The sequence below is a fragment of the Canis lupus genome, chromosome 1 (assembly GCF_003254725.2).
Source record: "Canis lupus dingo isolate Sandy chromosome 1, ASM325472v2, whole genome shotgun sequence".
NCBI classification, from domain to species: domain Eukaryota; kingdom Metazoa; phylum Chordata; class Mammalia; order Carnivora; family Canidae; genus Canis; species Canis lupus.
Genome location: NC_064243.1, coordinates 112,290,332 through 112,310,268, shown reverse-complemented (window position 1 = coordinate 112,310,268; position 19,937 = coordinate 112,290,332). Strand labels below are relative to the sequence as shown.

General features: G+C 53.9%; 1 protein-coding gene across 2 annotated transcripts in view; it reads right to left on the bottom strand.

Moving 5' to 3' along the window:
* POU2F2 (POU class 2 homeobox 2) overlaps positions 1–19,937 on the bottom strand; it is a 91,541-nt gene that overhangs the window by 35,492 nt on the left and 36,112 nt on the right. The gene's annotated exons all lie outside the window — the stretch shown is intronic.

The window sequence follows — 19,937 nt, the reverse complement described above, 5'->3', positions numbered from 1 at the left end:
CTAAGTCAAGGTCAAGCTGCAACCACCCCATGATCTGCCTAAGAACACCCAGCATCCAGGGACTTAAAAATATTTCTTCTTTACCATCATCATCATCACCACCAGCAGCAGCAGCAACAGCAATTGTCTACTCTGTGCTAGTTGAGCCAATACATTATTTCTAATTTTCATGACAATCTGAGAAAATAAGGTCTATTATCATCCCCATGTTACTGATGAATTGGAGCTCAGAGAGGTGAAGTCACTTGCCCCACGTCACACAGCATATGAATGGTGGAGTCAGGATTGAAACTCAGACCAGTCCTCTGCATAGCTTGTTCTCTCTCTACTGCACCGTGGGTCTCCTTTGAGCTTTGAAATGCTCCCTATCCTCCAGCAGACAGCAGGGAAGTCTGCTCAGGAACAGCAAATCTCACAGTCCACAGGCCCACTCCCGCAGCCCTGAGTCTGGATATTCAGCAATACAGTGGACTCTCTCTGCCTTATCAATTCTCGGCGGAAGGTAGGCCAACCCTTCCATTGCTTTTGATTCAGATGTTTCCTGTGTCCCTTGGTGCCACACCCTGGGCTGGGGTCTGAGGGCCTAGAGATGAGCTGGGCTGAACCCTGCCTGATGATCTGATGGAAGACAGAAGGTGGGCAGTGTGGTATGGAAGGCTTTGTGAGGAGGTGGCGTTTTCATGGCAGTCCGGAGCTATTCGTGAGGCAAAGGATGTGGGGAAGTGCACTGCAAACAACAAGAACAGAAGAGGTAGGAAGGGAGGCGTGTATGGCTTGGTACAGGGCAAACGAGGTGGATATAGGAGACTGAGGTGGAGAGGCAGAGCAGACCCCAGGGCCTTGCAGGCCAAGTAAGCATTTTGGATTTTACTGCAAGCACAGCAGGATGCCACTGGGAAGGTCTCAAGCGGAGAAGTGATGTGATTCTGTGAATGTTTTTGTAGACAATACGGGGTGCTGTGGGAGGCCAGTGAAGGGCCACAGTGTGAGGGAGGTCAGCTGTGAGAAATGCGTGGTTTCTACATGAGATGGAGGGGATGGTGGCTGGGACCAGGGTGGTGGCGGGGGTGGGGTGGGGAGGAACACGTGTTCCTAGGAGCAATTTTGACAGTAGACTCAACAGGATTGGTGATTTGCTGAAGGTGGGAGTTGGGGGAGGAGTCAAGAATGAAGCCCAGGAACACAGAAGTACCTCTGTTGCCATCGAAAGGTTGAAGAGAAGGGAGACCTCAAGCTGGGATGAGAAAGATCCAGGCAAGGTGCCATACAATGCCTCGAGGCTGGATTTGATGTTATAGGTGGAAGATTTTTGAGCAGGGACAGTGTGTGCAAGACATTCCATGGCATGAGGATAGGCTAGTGGGTGGAATCTGGAGTCAGGATGAGTAGAGAGGAGGCTGGGACAATAGGTGAGATGACAGGGAGATTGGGGCCATGTGGGTCCACCTTCATGGGAAATTCTTTTTTTTTTTTCCTTCACGGGAAATTCTACAGGACTCTAGCGGGCCTGCAGGTGGATGACTGGTCACATGGCTGGGTAAACACTGAGACCATCATCAGTGGACAGTGGGAAGGAAAGCAGGCTGGGAGAAGACGCTCGGGTCAGTGCTGGGGGTGAGGTCAGGAAGAGGCCTCTCGGAAGCAGCAAGGTCTATGGACCAGGAAGCCAACAGATGCTTAATAAATTCACATGGACACAGCATGCCTCGATGTACCACCCTCAACTTCATGACACCAATTACCCAAAACCTGCCAGAATTATCAAGAGTTTACCTCAAGTCAGAAGAAATCGAGCACTGTGATATGACTTAAAGAAGACAAGTCATAAGACCAAGCAGATCCCCATTCTGAACTGGCCACGTGGTGACCAAGGGCAGCCCTTTGCATGCTCTGGGCCTCAGTTTCCCTGTCTCTAGGTGGGAAGTGGGCTGGAGGAGCTCACAAAGGCTTTTTTCAGCTCTAACAGTCTGTGCTTGAATGAAACAAGAATGGGCAAGATAGTCTGATGGATAAACGCTGTAAGACAAATACAAGGAGAGAAAGGGAATGTATTACAGGCTTAATCTAAGTAGGACTGGCTAAGGATACTAAGGGCTCCACTGACTCCTCACCTCTTATTAGGGACTTTTGTTATGACTATTTTATTTTATTATTTGTTAAGATTTTATTTATTTATCTGACACGGAGAGAGAGCAAAATCAGGGGGAGCAGCAGGCAAAGAGAGAGGGAGAAAGCACTCTCCACCAAGCAGAGAGCCCAACGCAGGGCTCGATCCCAGAACCCTGGGATCATGACCTGAGCTGAATGCAGACGCTTAACTGACTGAGCCATCCAGGCATGTTATCCCCATTTTAAAGAAATGAGGGAAAGTGAGGGCTGTGTTCACAGCTAAGCTGAGGTACACCCACAGCCTTTCTGACCCCAAAGTCTGTGCCCAAACTGCTGTGCTGGGCTCACTGCTCCTCTTGGCTAGTGTGTGTCTCTCTGAGACTGTAGATCCTCTGAGAACAGGGTCCATGGCATCCATCAACACATATCCACCAGGGCCGCCAAGGAAGCTAAAGAAGCAGATGCCTGGCCCCTTCCCCTGACAAGGCACCGCCCCATGCTGTCCACACCAATCCAGCCCAGACTTCCCACTTTTCCAGCAAGCCTGCAGGCTCAAGGCCACCGCTGTCCCACAAGCAGGGAGGGAGCTGTCCAAAGGCTGAAGCGCAGGGACCATCGTCCTTGGTCTGGAAGCTTTCTAGTACCTCCCTTCTGCCTCTGGGACAAGCCCAGTGCCTGCACCATCACGGCCTCCTAGGCCCAGCAGGACTTCACTTCATGTCTCCCCACAGAAAGCACCGCCCACCAGCCCCACTGGTGGAAGCTGAGTCTGTCGTCCCCACCTCGGGGCCTTTGACCCTGCTTACCCCTCTCTGAGAATGCTGTTCCCATCACTTCCCATTCCTCTTGTCCTTGAGAACCCAACTCAAAGGCTGCCTCCTCTGAAAGATCTTCCCTTAGTCTCTCTCCACTCTCACCGGTTTCATTTTCTTCGTAGTACTCTCTGGAACTCAGTTATCATCAGCTTGTTTTACTGTCTGGATCCCCCTCTGAAATGGAAGCTCTCTGAAAACTGGTGGGGTTGTGGGGTTTTTTTGTTGTTGTTGTTGTTGTTGTTGTTTGGTTGGTTTTTTTTTTTTTTTTTTTTTTTTTTTTTTTTTTTGGTCTATTCCCAGGACCTAAAATAGTGCCTGGCACACAGCAGGTGTCCAACTATCTCTGTTGAATGAGTAAATCCCTTGGGGCTCCCAGAGCCCACAGAATGAAGTCCAAGGCTGGCTCTCCAAGCCCAAGTGGGTGAGGGCCTCTGCCAATCTGTGCAGCCACTTTGCCCTTAGAGCTCACCTTCTTCCTCTGGTCAGCACCTTGGATTCCCCTATGTGCCCAGCCTTCTTGCCTCCTTTGTCAGCCTCGGCTCAAATCCCCCCCCCACCCCCCAGAAGCCATCTCTGACTCCACCAGAGGCCCAATTAATAGTAATGACCTGGTCTTTCCACAGTCCAGGCAGCATTCTGGGCTTTAGCACCAGTGGTCCTGCATTGCAATTACTTCCCATTCAGGCTGCCCCACAGGGCAGGGCTTGAGGGCAAGGCAGGGTCCGATTCATTACTGTGGAGTCAGAGCCCAGCACTGGGCCTGCAGACAGCCGGGGCTTCAGGAATGTTTGTTGCATTAGGGCACCCACCCTGCAGACTGTTATTATCTGTACAGCCTATACAAGCACTGGTTTGGGAGTCAGATGTATGAAGATCTACAAACTAGTCCTTCCATTCACTTGCTATTTAACTCTGGGCAGTGAATTCACCACTCTGAGCCTCAGGCTCCACCTCTGTGAAATGGGGGCAGTACCATGGGCTGACAGGAACGTCATTAATTGTAAATGTAATATTTGCCACCATGCACACAGAGTTCAGAAAGTTCACAAAGTGTTCATCACATCAAGGTTTAAAATACACATGATAAGATGAGCACTGGGTGTTATACTATATGTTGGCAAATTGGATTTAAATAAATTTTTTAAAAGATTTTATTTGTTTATTCATGAGAGACACACACAGAGAGAGAGAGAGAGAGAGAGAGAGAGAGAAAGAGGCAGAGACACAGGCAGGGGGAGAAGCAGGCTCCATGTAAGGAGCCTGATGTGGGACTCGATCCCGGGACTCCACGATCATGCCCTGGGCCAAAGGCAGGTGCTAAACTGCTGAGCCACCCACAGATCCCCTGATTGAAATGAAATTTAAAACACCTTGTTTTATTTTTTTAAAAACACCTTGTTTTTTTAAAAAAATTAGGGATGCCTGGGTGGCTCAGTGGTTGGGCACCTGCCTTCAGCTCAGGTCGTGATCCCAGGATCCGGGATTGAGTCCTACAGCAGGCTCCCTGCGAGGAGCCTGCTTCTCCCTCTGCCTATGTCTCTGCCTCTCTTTCCCAGTCTGTGTCTCTCATGAATAAATAAATAAATCTTTTTTTTAAAAAAAAAGCTTAGAAATAGAGGAAAATTAAAAACAACCCAGATGCCACCAGTAGGACATGGTTAAGTGATTTATAGTATATTCATCCTCAGTATGTGTCAGGAAAGACATGAAAGACAGATCTACAGATGTGAACATGGAAAGTTCTCCAAGCCACTGCTGAGTGAAATAGCAAGTTGCAGAAGGATTTATACAATTTAATATCATCTATGTAAAACATCTACAAACAACGCCATACATTTTCTGTGAGTGCGCAGGTGCCGATAAATGCAGAGGCAAAGGTCTGAAGATAACTGACTAATGACCCCTACCTTTGGTGAGGGGACCAGACTGGGGAAGCAGAGAGTTTTTAACCTTTTCTGTTATGGTTTTGGGTTTTTTTATTTTTTTAAAGATTTTTTAAATTTATTCATTAGAGAGAGAGAGAGAGAGAGAGAGAGAGAAACAGACATAGGCAGAGGGAGAAGCAGGCTTCAAGCAGGGAACCTGACATGGGACTCGATCCCGGGTCTCCAGGATTACACCCTGGGCTGAACGCAGCGCTAAACCGCTGAGCCACCTGGGCTGCCCGGTTTTGGTATTTATAATGAGATCGTATTCATTTTTTGAATTAAAATTAGACTCCACTAAATGAGACATAGGTGGCTAACTACAAAGGAAAAAGCAAAGAAATGATTATCCCCAAAGTGAGGACAGGGGTTACTTCCAGCAGGGGTGAGGTGACAGGTGTGTAGAAGGGACATGCAGGGGTGGGGGCTGCTGGATGCTTGTGGCCTTCTTCATCCTGACCTAAGTGGACAGCACAGATGTTCACTGTATAAAGATTGATTAAGCTGTACATTTATGACTTGTCCACATGACTGTGCTTCCTGTGGGCAGGGGCCAATTTGTACACGTCGCGGTATCGTCTGGGCCCCATCCACTCCTAATTCACTGCACAGAAGCAGACCTTCACAGAAGTCTTTGTTCAGTAGGGTGCGCCCCATAGCTGCGAGTGCTCCAAGGGACCAAGCCGCTGTCCAGGGTCCTAACGGCCCACGCCTGGGAGGCCTCGAGAGGCTGGCCAAATCAATATGCCAGCTTCAAGATTCCTTATCCTAACTAGCACCCCTCAACCCTGCCGTGTGACCGACCCCAGCTCGCCTCTAGCTCATCACCTCCCATTATGCGCCAGCCATCACTCACTTCCTCCTTGCTAGCTTTCTTTTCCTTCAACCCAAGCCCAAGCTCTGCTGTGCCTCAGGACCTATGCTCACACTCGCCTCCTGTCTGGTGCCACCTTGCCCCAGATGTTCTATGCTGCATTCCCTCACTCATCCCAGGATTCCACTTATATGTCTTCAACACAGAGAGGTCTTGTTCATCTTGCCTCACATTAGCCTTTCCGCTCCTCATTTCTATCCTCTTCCAGCACTTCTCACTACTTAACATTCAGGTTTTTGAGGGTTATGTGGTTGTTTATAATCTGCCCCCCCTCCCCACTTGGGTTTTCTCAATGCCAGGAGGACAGGGAGCATAGTATGTCTCTCCTGTTCTGTTTTATCCTGCTTTTTAAAAGGGCTTCTGGTGCCCAAAATTGCATTCATCATAAGACTTGTTTACCACATACTCCCATTGTTGGCTGGGCAAACCCCTGGCCATTATTTATTTGCTTATTTTATTTATTTTAAATAATATGCTCATGTGAACCTGCCACTCAATGTTCAAGTTGGAACCATGGAAATAATCACTCTGACTCTTGTAGGACTTGTTTACGCTATGTCCCCAGCTCCTGTCATATAGGAGGCAATTAGTAGCTATTTACTTAAGAATAAGCTAAGGGAGGGGGGGCACCTTGATGGCTCAGTTGGTTAAGCATCTGCCTCCAGCTCAAGCCTTATGCTTAGGTCATGATCCCAGGGTCCTCCCTCTGCCCCTCATCCTGCTCATTCTCTCTCTCTCTCTGTCTCTTTCTCTCTCCCTCTCTCCTCTCTCTCTCTCTCTCTGTCTCTCAAATAAATAAATAAAATATTTAAACACACACAGAATAATAAGCTAAGGGACACTGACCTGCATACATGAAAAGGGAGCTAAATGGGAGTGCCTGCCTGGCCTCCCAGAAGGCGGATGGCGGTGGAGAAAGAATCAAAGGCCAGGCCCTCCACTAAGCTCCCTTGTCCTTCCTGGTGCTCCCAGCCTCTGCTCAGCCTGGCCCAAGGCCTCTTCTGTACAATTCCACTCTAAACCTTCACAGAGGCCCCACTGTGCCAGCCAGACCCCGTGCCAGGACTGAGGACACCAAGCCCACCAGCCTGGGACTCACCCTTGAGGGATTCTCAAACCACTATGTCCCGGGCCCCCTGGCTGTCTACTGTTACCATGAGCTACAGTAAAAGCAGCCAGCCAGCTCCTGTTCTGTACTGGCATGTGCTCTGTGCAATCCTCGCATCATCTTATGGCATCTTCCCAGTGAGCCAATAAAGCAGGTGCTATTCCTTTCACCCCCTTCCAGAGGAGCACCCTAAAGTAGGCCAGAGTGGGTAGAGACTTACCCAGACCAGGAAGGGGGCAGGGTGATTCCAGAGCACGGCTCTCCTTACCACCCGGCATGCTGCTGTGCCAGCTTCTCCCCTCAGAGGTCCACAGGATCCTGGGCCTCCTGCATTTCTGCAAAAGCAACTGAGCACGGTGGGAAAGGTGTCCATTCTAGAGTCACCTCACAGGTGGTAAGGTCCCAGTGGCAGGATTCAGTGAGGCCTGGGCAGGGGTGTCACTTGGACCAGGTACCCCATCCACAAAGGGCCTCACTGAACAAGACTTTTTACTTTATGGTTGGGCACCACTGCCAGACCACACCACCTGAGGGACACTCTGCATTTTGTTTTACTTAAATAGTTCAATACATGACCTGGCAAATACTAGTTATTTCGCATTTTGTTGTTGTTGTTGAGAGTACAAGTCTATAACTCCATTTTTTGTTCCTTTTTCCTTTATTCTTAGCATACTGGGAAGCTCAAAAAGTATAAGCAGGTCTTGGGGTTCTCTCAGCCTCTATGGAGCTTGCTGAGTCCTTGCTGTGTGACTGCAAGCAAGCCACCCAACCTCTCTGAGCCTCTCCACAAAGAAACAAGATGGCCTCTGAGGGTCTTTCTAAAACTTAATCAGGCTGTCACTCCTTTGCTTAAGACTTCAGGGGCTTCCCCGCATTGGGGGAAATAACCCAAACCCCTTAACCCAGGCCACGACATCCTGTGCAATCTGGCTCCTGCCTACATCTCTCATCTCTTCCCCTAACACTGTTCCAAGCCACATCCACAGAGGGCCCTGCCTGCAAGAGGTGTTCCACAAACATTTATTTGGAGGTGTTTAACTTGATGAAATCGGGTAGGCCCACATTTTATGAGACAGTCCCTGCCTCTGTGGAAGCAAACTCTGAGCTCTGGACACTTGAAGGAAAGTGAAGGATTGGGACACCTGAGTGGCTCAGAGGTTGAGCATCTATCTGCCTTTGGCTCAGATCGTGGTTCCGGGGTCCGAAATTTTAAATAAAATCTAAAAAGAGTGTCTATTCTTTCTTTTGAAAACAAGTGAAGGATCAAGGAAGATGTGTAGAGTTGTTTTTTTTTTTAAGATTTTATTCATTTATTCATGAGAGACACACAGAAAGAGAGAGGCAGAGACACAGAGAGAGAGAGAGGCAGAGACACAGGCAGAGGGAGAAGCAGGCTCCATGCAGGGAGCCCGATGTGGGATTCGATTCCGGGTCTCCAGGATCATGCCCTGGGCTGAAGGCGGTGCTAAACCACTGAGCCACCCAGGCTGCCCCAGATGTGTAGGTTTTTGGTGTGATAACCATTTACTGAGATGGGACAAGTTCCTAGAGGAGCTCAGGGACAAGGAATCCAGAGTTCTGCTTTAGACAGTAAAAGGAGGTACCCTGCACCCACTGGTTAGAAACACTTTCCATGCATTTTCTCATTGAATATTGTCATCGAGTGGTTCTATAAGAGGACCATTGTCAACATGCCCATTTTACGGATGAAGAAACTGATGCGCAACAAGGTGGAATCATTTGCCTGAGCTGACACAGATGGAACCAGGGTCGGCATCCAGGGTCCATGCCGCCATCCACCTGTTCTACCTCTCCCCAGACCTTTGTCCACTTCTTCCCTTTGGCTTGGGCCTGGGCTTGCTGTCTGAGACATCCACGTGCCTCCTGTCCCTGTCCCGGCTACAGCCTCCTGCCAACAGGAGTCATTTGCTAAGAGTGTTTACGTTGGTTGCCTCCCCGAGTCACAGCAACATTGGGGTGTACACTGTTCCCAGGGGCCCGGTATATTCCCCAAGTTCACACAGCAAGGCCAGCTGTGAGGAGCACAAACACCTTCGGACCGACTAGCCCCCTGCACCACCTCACTCGGAGCTCGCCTCCTCCCTGGAGTATCCTAAGGAAGGCCTCTCGGTCACCTTCATGCAGGACCTCTATCTGGCAGTGAACTTCTCCCTAGCGCCCAAAAGACCAGGCACTTTGAGGTTTGTGTAGAAAACACTAAAATAGATGCAACCCAAGATTCTGCCTCCCAGAGGCTGGCCCTGGCCTCCTTGAGAAAAAGCAGCATCCGTCCTGGTGAGAGGAAAGGCTCAGGTGCGTGCAGGCTCAGACCCTCACTCTGCCCGACCAGCCGTGTGAACTTGGATCGGCAGCTCCGCTATTGAAGCCTCAGTATGAGCACCATCTCTAAAGCCCCCTCTGATTCCTCTACACCCCCAGGCTGGGACCCCCCCCCCCTTCCAGCTCTCACCCTGCAGGTCTCCATGCTGCCATGCCTAATCCCCATAGTCTCCTCTCACCCTGGCGCCTCAAGAGGGTCTTTCTAAAACTTAATCAGGCTGTCACTCCCTTGCTTAAGACTTCAGAGGCTTCCCCGCATTGGGGGGAAATAACCCAAACCTCTTAACCCAGGTCACGACATCCTGTGCAATCTGGCTCCTGCCTACATCTCTCATCTCTTCCCCTAACACTGATCCAAGCCACACTGCCTCCTCTCTGTTCCTTAAACCAAACTCTTTGTAACCCTAGACCCTTTGCATGTGCTAGTCCCTCTGCCTGGAAGGCTCTTTGTCTAGTTAGGTCCTATTCCTCTTTCAAGGTCCTGCTTAAATGTCTTGTCCGATCTCTGTTAGCTCCATATGACTGTCTCTTCTTCGGAGGAATTTATCACCATTTCTGATTTTGTATTTAATTGATATTTGCACTTAAATATCCACATCCACTCTGGTCTGTCAACTCCACAAAAGTAGACCACACCAGTTTTGTTCACTGCTTTATCTCCAGTGCCCGACACAGAGCCTGGCACACAGCAAGGGCTCAGCAGAGGTGGGGAATGTGTCAGTTAAATGGATCCTTTATGGGGACAAGCAGCTGAGGCTGGACTTGAGTCTTCTGTGCCTCAGTTTCCAGTTCTATAAAATCAAGATCATAATTCCTCCCATACAGAGTAGTGGTGAGGATCCAAACAGACAACAAATATTGATGGTGCTTTTGGGGGAAAATGTTCTTCAAATATAAAAGCTTGAAAAAGCTGGAACCTAGAAACTGGCAACATTCAGAGAAGAGCAAGAGAGAAGGGCATGGCCATTTGTCAAGTAACCTTATCTGCCAGACATTTTACATTTCCCCGTTCACCAACTTCTATGAGATGGTAGTTATGGCCCAGAGGAGGAAGCTGAGACTCAGAGAGAGGAAAACACCTGCCCATGGTGAGTCTGGAAGGGCCCGAATTTGAACCAAGCACATGGAGGCAGTCACACTTCCCGTGCATCTCCAGCAGAACTTGACCTCTTGCAGTGGGCTTTGAACAAACACTTAGAGGTTGGATTAGTGAAAAGGGCCAACCAGAGTGGCTTGGGTTGGAAGGGCTGTCTCGCCAGGTTCTGCCACTAGCTGGTGACCTTGGGCGAGCCACTCCCCTTCCCTAAGCCTCAGTACCCCACCCGCAAAGGGGTAATGATGACTGTGCCTGCCACCTATGGTGGTCAGGGATTCAGCCCAAGCCTGCAGGTCGAGTGCTTAGGAAAAAGTAAGCAGTTATGAGCAGCTGTAGAACCATTATTCTTGTACACGAGGGAGCAGCATGGGCAAAGGCTTGGGGGCAGCTTAGGGGGATGATGAGAGGGCAGTGGAAAGAGGGCCCATCAGAGAGGATCCTACACTCTGAAGAATAGACCCTGTGGGCAGGGGGCGGGGGTGGGGGGATCATCCTCAAGCAGCCATGGGTGAGGTGGGATCCTCCATCTCCTGTCCTTCTTTCCACCCTCTGCTCTCAGACCCCTCACCTCCTTCCTGGGCCCCCACCACAATCCCATACATCTCAATCACCTGCCAACCTCGTCTCCCATCCCAGGGTCCAGCCCAGCCCCAGCTCAGGAACACAGCCGAACACAGCCCACAGGGATCTTTCTTTTGTGTCAGGAAGGCCTTCTACTAATTAGAAAATTATCACCTGAAGACCGGATAGAACATTTCCTAATGGTGAAAAGTAAGAATTGTTTTAGGCGATAGAACATTTCCTAATGGTGAAAAGTAAGAACTGTTTTAGGCGCAAGCCAGCACCTGACATGTGGGTAGGTACGTGTGTTTAGGCACCACATTTCTAACACAAACTGCCTCTTCCCACTTTCCAGAGGAATCACAGACACACAGCTCCTCACTCCCCTTCACAAGCCAGGGAGCTGCGAGACCTGAGGGGAGGAAATGAGAATGCTGTACCAACGTAGGGATTTGTTGACTGGCGGTCACTGAGTCCCTAGGTGAAGAATGACGGCCTGGAAGGGAGACTGGGGTTCATCCTGGACTGCTCCCTCTCCCAAGTGCCCCCCATCTGTCAACCCCCCATCAGTTCAACCCAGACATCTAGAAATCCTTCTGCTTCCTCCGGCTCTGTCCCCAGCCCTGCCCCCAGCCCCCTCCATCTAAGCCCCCCTCTTTCTCCTCCTGCCTGCCTGCCCCACCACTGCTCAGGCTCCTCCCCAGGCAGACACTGAGCTAGGGACAAGATACAGTCCGGTCCATGGAGCTGCCGATGGAAGCGGGACCTGGGGTCCTGAATCCATGCCTTACACAACTCCCTAAAAAGCCCGACTCTGGTCAGATCACACCCCCTGCCCTGACCTAGAGGATAAGTCTTGGCATCTTGGACTTCCTCCAGCTTGCCCTTCCCAGCTGTAAGGAGAAGGTGAGAGGGCATGTCTGCAGTGTTGAGACTTCCTCCTGGGAGGACATGGGGATGGGGTGGTGACCATGCCCTGCAGCAGGACCCTGCCTGGCTGCCTCTCCAGGAGTCTGGGAGGACTCCAGATTCTCAAGGCTCTAGTCAGGCCTGTCCCCAGAGGATGGCAAAAACCGAGATGCAGGGCAGGCAAGTGACAGGAGCAAAGCCACTTGACACATCTGTGGGACCCAACCCCCATTCTCCGGCTCTGTCTCTGCGGGTGCAGACTCATTCTACCTCCAGACACTGATGACCCCAGGAGAAGAGAAGAGAGGTCCGAGATATTTTCTCTGCACTTCCTGCTGACGTTGTAAGGGCCTGCGCCTCTGTTTATGTTCATGCAGCTGGAGAGAGCAAGCAGAGATAAACCAAGAAAGACAGGCAGTGGGACAAGGGATGTGGGGGCAGCCAGGGTAGGAGAGGCAGGTAGTGTGGCAGAGAAAAAGGGTGCCGGGAAAGAATGATCAGGGACTGTGCAAGTAGAACAGAGAAGAGTGTGGGGGCTCTGGCATCCCTGGACGGAGAGGCAGCAATAACGGAGAGAGGTACACAGAGACAGAGACAGAGACAGAGGGCTGCAAAGAAAGAGAGACAAAGAGGGAAAAAGAACAGAAAAGGGGGGGGAGCTAGAGCAAGCCAGGGTGGGGCTCCCAGGGCCCTCTGTAAACTGCTTCCCTGACACCCCGCCTGATGGCACCCCGCCTGATCTGGCTGGTGTGGGAGGGGTATCCAAGCCCACGCTATCTCTTCCCCTGTCCCCCCAGACAGGGCCCAAGTGCAGCTTGGAAGGGGGAGGTGCAGGCGCTGGAGGACCGCCACCGGCCAGCCCAAGAGCAGGGACCTGTCTCCCCCCACCTGTTCTTATCCTCTGTGCTACACTGCTGCAGGTGGGCGGCTCCAGCTCTCCTGACTTCTGTCCACACCTCCCTCAACCTGTGGCCATCATCTCTCTGCCTGCCCACCCTGACACTGTCTTGTCCATCTCCGTGCCGCCCCCCCAACACACAACTCATCCACAGCCCACCTTTCTGCTCCCCTGCAGGTTTGGGGTTAGGGCGGGTAGCCCAACAGCCTAGATGGGGAGGGGGCCTGGTGGATTATTGAGGATGTACTGGACTGCGGCTGACACGGATGAGGAGGAAGAGGAGGGGGTCTTGGTGATGGACGATGCTGGTTCTGCGGTGGGGGGCAGCGGGGAGGGGGTGGAGGAGGGCTGGGGGAGGGGTGGTGAGGAAGCGGGTTGAGGGGGGAGCAGGACCAGGCTCACATTTGGCATTCAGGGCAGCTGACAATAAAAATGCTTTATTGCCAAGAAACTGGATCGATCGGGGCTGGAGGGGGCCGGCAGGGGGGACGCGGAGGGCTCGGCGCAGAGGCCGGCGGCCGGGCCTCCGCAGCGACCAGGGCCCGAGCTGCCCTCCCCCCTGCGCCCCCCTCCCCGCCTCCTGCCCTTTCTCTCTCCTGCAGCCACCGCTTAGTTCTTATTATATTTTTTCTTATATATTTTTTCCCCCAGCTTCTCCTGCTCCTGTTATTTTTTTTCTTTTAATTTTTTTTAAAACTCGCTGCACTCCCGATGCCAAAGGCCGCGTGGGGGCTGGGTGGGGGTGTCTGCCCAGGCCAGGCCCCTATCCACAGGGCATCCAGAGCTGCTGGCTCAGAGCTGAGCCCCACTTTGCCTCCACATCCCCCAGTTCAATCAGACTCTCCCCCACCACCAGAGCCTGCCCCCATGGGTGCCTATCTCCCCTGCCATTCATGCTAAGGGTCTCCGTCCTCCTATGAAACAACCCCCCCTCTCTGGTAGGCTCAGGGCCCTGGCCAGACCTCCCTCCCCTCCCCCCTACCTGGTCCCCTGCTCACTCCCAGAGCCATTTGGCTGATGGTCAGAACTGTCCGTCAAGGGGGCTCTGAGCCCCTGGGGACCCAGATGGGAGGAGGGAAGGGGAGAGGTCGGGGGTCAGGCCACGTCCCCTCAGCTCGGCTCTTTCCCCTCCCCCTTCCTAACAAAGGGAACAGCGGCCGACGCTGGGTGGGGGCGGCCTGGTACTCAGGGAAGCAGGGAGGAGAGGGATGGTGGGGATGGCCATGGGCAGGAGGTGGGGGTGGGGCTTGCCTGCCCCTCCTCTGCCCTCCCCCTCGGGTCAAGGCTAAGGTGATTCCTCAACCTCTCCGGGAGGCTGGGCTGGGCTGGGAGGGGAGGAGGATCTGGATAGACAAAGAACCCAGAGCCCCGGGGAGTTGGGGGCTGGGGGGACGCACCTGGGACCCAGGCAGCCCCGGCTGAGGGAGGGGCAGCAGGCACCCCTCTGGCCTTGGTCTCACCCTCCGCATGGCCCTGCCTCCCATCTGTACTAATCCTTGCAGATCCCACAGCCATACAGAACCTGAGCTTGGGCAGAGTTAGATTGGGCTGGGGGAAACTGAGACCCAGAGAGGGGAGACTGAGACAGGGCTGGGATGGAGGGTGCAGGCTTGGGCCCAGGGTTATCAGCGCTGTCTGGAGTCTCTCCTTTTTCTTTGCTCCTACCTAGGGACACATCCCTCCCCTTCCCTGCCCAGCCCTGGAGAGGCATAGGTAGGGGACAGGTGGTAGAAAGTTCTACGGGGGAGGAAAAAGAGGGAGAGGCAAGAGGAGGCTAGGAAGAGGGAGAGGCTGTTTTCTTCTCTCATCTGAGAATGAGGGGGACCAGGAAAAAGAAATTGTAGGGATCCCTGGGTGGCGCAGCGGTTTGGCGCCTGCCTTTGGCCCAGGGCGCGATCCTGGAGACCCGGGATCGAATCCCACGTCGGGCTCCCGGTGCATGGAGCCTGCTTCTCCCTCTGCCTGTGTCTCTGCCTCTCTCTCTCTCTCTCTCTCTCTCTGTGTGACTATCATAAATAAAAAAAAAAAAAAAAAAAAAAAGAAATTGTAAATGTGGTATGTCTCTAGCACTGGCCTGGCAGTTTTGAGGTGGAAACTCAAGTCAGAAAGGGCAGGATACCAACATGGATGGGGTTCTCCTGAGTGCCTGGCTATCACTGGCTGGAGAAGAAGACATTCAGAGAGGTTCTTTCTCCTGCCCACCAACACACAGCAAAGGAAGATTCGTACTCCTGTCCATCTGACCCAACCCAACAGTGCCTCAAAGCCTCCCACCTAGCCAGCCCAACTGTGGAGGGCAGAGGGAAGCCAAGGCAGTGACCAGCTTCGAACGCCCCCACCTACCCCTCTACTCCCCCCAAGCCTCGTGCCCATAAGAGATGAAGAGCTGCCAGAGGCAGAAAGAAATGGGAAAATCTGTGCTTAAATTCTACCCAGGTGGCTCCCAGGGAGAGGGCCGCAGCTAAGAGGAGGTGGGGGAGGATATGGTGGGCCTCTTTTTTGGGGGGTGGGCTGGCTGGAACATGGCCCCACAGCCTGCCAGGGAGGCCCCAGATGGGCCAAGGACTATAGGGGTCCCGCTGCCCTCCCCCAAACCTCCCCTCCCTTCTCTCCCTCTCTTTCTCGGCTGGCTATCGACCGGGGCTGTGACATGGTAGATCAATACGGCAGGGATATAAAGCCGGCTGGCTGCCTGCCTGCCTCTGCCTCTCCCTCTCTCCCGCTTGCCTTGCTTCCCTTTCTCAGAGCCGCACCCAGGTCCCCCACCCCCCAGGTCCCCCTTACCCATGCCTCTCAGGGGCCAACACCCCCCACACACCGCCAGCCACCCCCCTACAGCAAGAGAGCTTAGGGAGGCTGAGAGCTTGGACAGCCAGGAGAGGGGGTGAGTATGGGAGTGGGCAGGGAAGCAGATGGGGATGATGGGGATGGGGGGGTCACACTGGCAGGTAAGGGGGCTGGGATAAATTGAGGGACAGCCCCCCTAGAAGAAAGAGGTATCCCCTCAGTTGGGAGCAGCTCGGGGAGATGGGGCCCTTTGAGGGTTGGAGAGGGATGGAGCTCTGGGAGATGGTCAGGGGGTACCTGGGGGTGCTGGGGAGACACTGTCCTGAGCCCATGGACTGGGGAAAGGCCTGAGGGCATTCTGGAGTAAGCTGAGGTGAATGGATGCCCAGATCAGCGGGGCAACCCCCAGGCAGTCTGCTGCCCAACCATAGCGCCCCTGGCTGCCCCATCCTTGGGTCTCTGTGGACAGAAGCTGCCTTGGCCTCGCCCCAGGGCCTGGCCTGCACGTGTATAGAGGGGTGGGGAGCGGTGTGGGGGATGTTGTGAGGCTTCGGACAGGAGGTTCCAGGGGAGCTCTATGGTGTCTGAGTTGCCATACATATAGGGTATGCGTGTGTCCCCTGTGTACTTGGGTGGCTGTGTGTCTTTGAGTGCTTAAGCTCTGCTGTGGAACTCCAGGACTGTGTGTCTCTGCGTGTCTCAGCTACTGAGTCATGTCTGTGTGACCACGAGTATGTGGGTGTGTCCCTGGGGACTCGGTGGCTCTGTGTGTACGTGTGTGTGTGTCCGTGTGTCTCCCCCACTCTGGGCATCCCCAAATGTCTGAATGTGTGTATACAGATCTGTCTGACCCTCGGGGGAGAGTGCAAGGTCTCTGTGACCTGCCCCCAGGTAATGTGGCAATTGTGCGTTCTTATGTTCCAGGAAATGTGTGTGTGTGTGTGAGTCGCCGCCTGAGTGTCTGAGCAGGGATGTTTCTGGGAGAACTGGGGGACCGTGGAATGAGGCCCCATGTGTCCGTGTGTGGATTCTGTGTCTGTGTCTGTGGGTGGCCGTAGGTGTGGTTGCCTCGGCGTGTCATCGGAGCTTCTTTCTTTCTGAGTGTCAGAGAGCCAGTGTGCCTTCTGTGCGGCTACGTGATGCCACGTGTCCCTGTGTGCCGAGGGCCGAGTGTGTTTCCGAGAGTGGGCTAGAGGCTCTGGGTGTGTCCCATGTGTGTCATGGTGCCTCGGTGCTTATGACAGTGTTGGTGGGGGGGGGGGGTGTCTCTGAGTGGGGGAGGGTGGCGAGGCAGCAGGGACTGCCACTGCGGTGCAGGCTGGCCTGTTCTATTGCTACAGCTACATCGCCTCCAAATCCATATGTGAGGGCCTGCTGCCTTCTCTTCCCTGCTGGAGGCCCCAGATCCCTGCCAGGATGGGCCCAGGGCCCCTGCCCCCTCCCTGTCTTGGGCACTGCACCTCTGCTCCTCAGCACCCCCTGCTTTGGTGGACGCCACCTCAACTCCACCAAGCGACCTCCGTCCCTCCCAACCCCCCCAGCGCCACCCGCTCCCCCCGCCCTCCCCCCACCACAAGTCCAGTCCAACCCAGACAAAAGCAATTACTCCTGAGGTAGGATGTGAGTGTGGGTGTTAGAAACAGAAAAAAGGGGGGGAAGGAGGGGGAGCGAGAGACACACACACAGAGGCAGGGATGGACAGCCAGAGACCCAGAGAGACAGGGACGGGAGAGACAGAGGATGAAAGAGACTGGATGAGACCCAGCCAGACACAGGAGGCAGCGGAGGAGAAAAGGAGCAGAGGAAGGGCAAACAGGAGGTGGAGAGACACACAGACACAGGGACCAGACAGACAGAGAGCGTGTGCGCGCGTGTGTACACAAGGCACAGAGACAGAGGCACGCAGATAAAGCGAGGATGGGGGGCAGAGCTGCAGAGGAGCAAGGGGTCAGGGCAGACAGGAGCGATGCACAGAGGGAAATGGAGAGATTGCCATGGAAGAGCAGGACAGACAGGGAGAGCGAGACAGAAGAGCAGAGACAGCTGGCGAGAGACCTGGAGAGCCGGGCAGCTGGAGGTGGAGGGAAGTTGGGAACACGGGAGACACTGAGGCTGCAAAGCTAGCGAGGAGCTAAGGGAGGCCTAGTGCAAAGTGGTCTCTCCTCCTGCGGGCTCAGGCGCTTACGTGTGTGCGTGTGCATACACACACACATTCATGGCTTTCTTCCCGTGTCCTCCGCCCCTCCCCCTGCCAGAATTCAGGGGTGCCCAAGCTCCAGGGGCCCTGGTCTGTCCTCCAGGCCCCTGTGAGCAAAGGCAGGGAGGGGACAGGACCAAGACAGACAGGTAGGGAGGAGTGGGAGCAGACTGGGCTTCTGGCCCCACGACAGAGAGAAGCAGTACCTCCCTCCTCCCAGTCCCTGCCCTGTGTCTCTCTCTCCACACACACACAAGGGGCCTTGGCCAAGTGTAAGTTCTTTATACTCTGTCCCACCACGGTCTGGTGAGGGGTGGGGCCGCAGGCACCAGGCAGGGGTGCAACCCCCACTGCCCCCCTGTTGTGCCCTGGAGGCCGGTGGCCCTCACCTCTAGTGGCTCACTTTTGCGCCCTCATGCTCACACTTTCTGACTGGCTCTGAGCCTCTTGCTCTGCTCTCCCGGCTGACTTTTTGCTATCTCCCAGGTCTCTTTGTCTGCTCTTTTCACCTGCTCCCCCTCTCCAGGCATTTTTCTGTTGCAGGGTGCTCCCTGAATCTCCCCGAGTTTCCCCTAGTCTCTCTCTCCCTTCCTCAGATGACCCCTCTGGCCCTCCTGTCCACACATGCCCCCAGAGGAAGGCAGATGGCTGTACAGGAGAGCTTTCAGAAGCTGTCCTGGATGGTGAGGCCAAGTGAGAGGGGGGTACCTCTTTTCTTGTTTTTCCCTCAAGCATCGTTTTTCCTTCTCTCTTCTCCACCCCCCCATCCCCACCAGGTCCACATCTCTGTGTGGCTCTCTCAAGACAGAAAGCTCGATATGGACCTGTACACACTCTACTCGCAAGACTGGAAAGAGATCCAGGCTCAGAACAAGGAGGGAGAGGGGTGGAATGGAGAAGCCAAGACCCAGAGGAAACCAAGCAAAGGAAAAAAGAAGGGAACAGGGTAGAGCCTCAGGATGAGGAAGTGGAAAGAAGGAAGCCAGAAACAAAGACAATGTGAGCTGGACAATGCAGGGGCTGGGGTGGGCTGGGCTGGGAGCGTTCATCATGACTTCCAAGAAACATTGCTAAAGCTGCACAGCGTCAGACTCTGTAGCCTGCCCTCTGCCTACCAGCCCTCTACATGGAGTTAGGGCCAAGTGCCCGTCCTTGGCCCCTAAGGCTCCAAGCCTGACGGGACAGCAGGCACTTTAGCCTTCACTTGCTCTGGGACTGAGATGCCCGGGACCAAGCAGTCCCTGAACCTGCAGAGGATGACAGCCATTTGCACCTCCTCCACATCTATACGCCCTACCCTCTGGCTGACATGCTCCCAGTCCTGGGTGGGGCACAGCTATCTCCACCCATCCAGTGACAGCAAAGGCAGCCAAACAGATTGAGTGATCTCTTGACACCTCCCAGCATCCCACCACTACAGCAAACAGCACCCCCGCCCAATCATGATTCCATATCCAGCGAGGAGCACCACTGCAACAGTGCAGTTGGGTCAACAGCCTCACACAGCCTTGCCCTCTGGACCACCCCCCGTGGGGCCTGCCCACATCCAAGGAGCCACCTCCATACTGAAGCTCCTTCTGGCCCAACCCAGCCCCAAGGCCCCTCTGTAACACCACACACCCTATTCTATAGCCAAAGCCCCCAGCTGCAGCTGCGACAAAGGGGTAGCTAACTGCGCCCAGGGCATCCAAACAAATCCCTGACCCCACCTACTGACTTCGTGGTTCTGGTCTGCAGAACACCTGCAATGCCACTCAGGCTGCATTTTGGATCCTGGAGCATCCCACCGCCACACCCATACTCTCACCCTGGGGAGGAGGCATCTACCTTGCAGCTCCATTTCCCTGTCTCTTAAGCAGCCCTGGGTTCTCTTCAAGACCCCTCACCAGACCCAGCAATAGGAACCTGTCACCCACAGCTGAGCTCCCTGCGTCTGAGACAATCCAGACTCTTCCCTCAGGGTGTGTGGGTGCCCTGGGCATGCCCTAGTACGGCTGTCTGAGCCACCTGTGGGACTCTGGGGCCTCATCCACACCAAAGGCCAAGTCATTTTGTGGAAGGATGGAAGGAGACAAGGTGAGGACACAACCTGCTCTCTGCCTAGCACTGGGAGGGCCTTGGATACCCAGTGGACAGTAGCTGGCCGTGGGGACTCTGAGGCCAGGCCGAATCCACAGTCCCCAATACTGACCCACCGACTGGAACAGTAGCTTACGCCTTGGTTTCTCCTAACCTCTCAGGAACCCCCTCACTGCCTCTTCCTCTCAAAGTCTGCCCGAGTCCCTCCTCCCTCCCGTCACTCACATCACTCACATCCC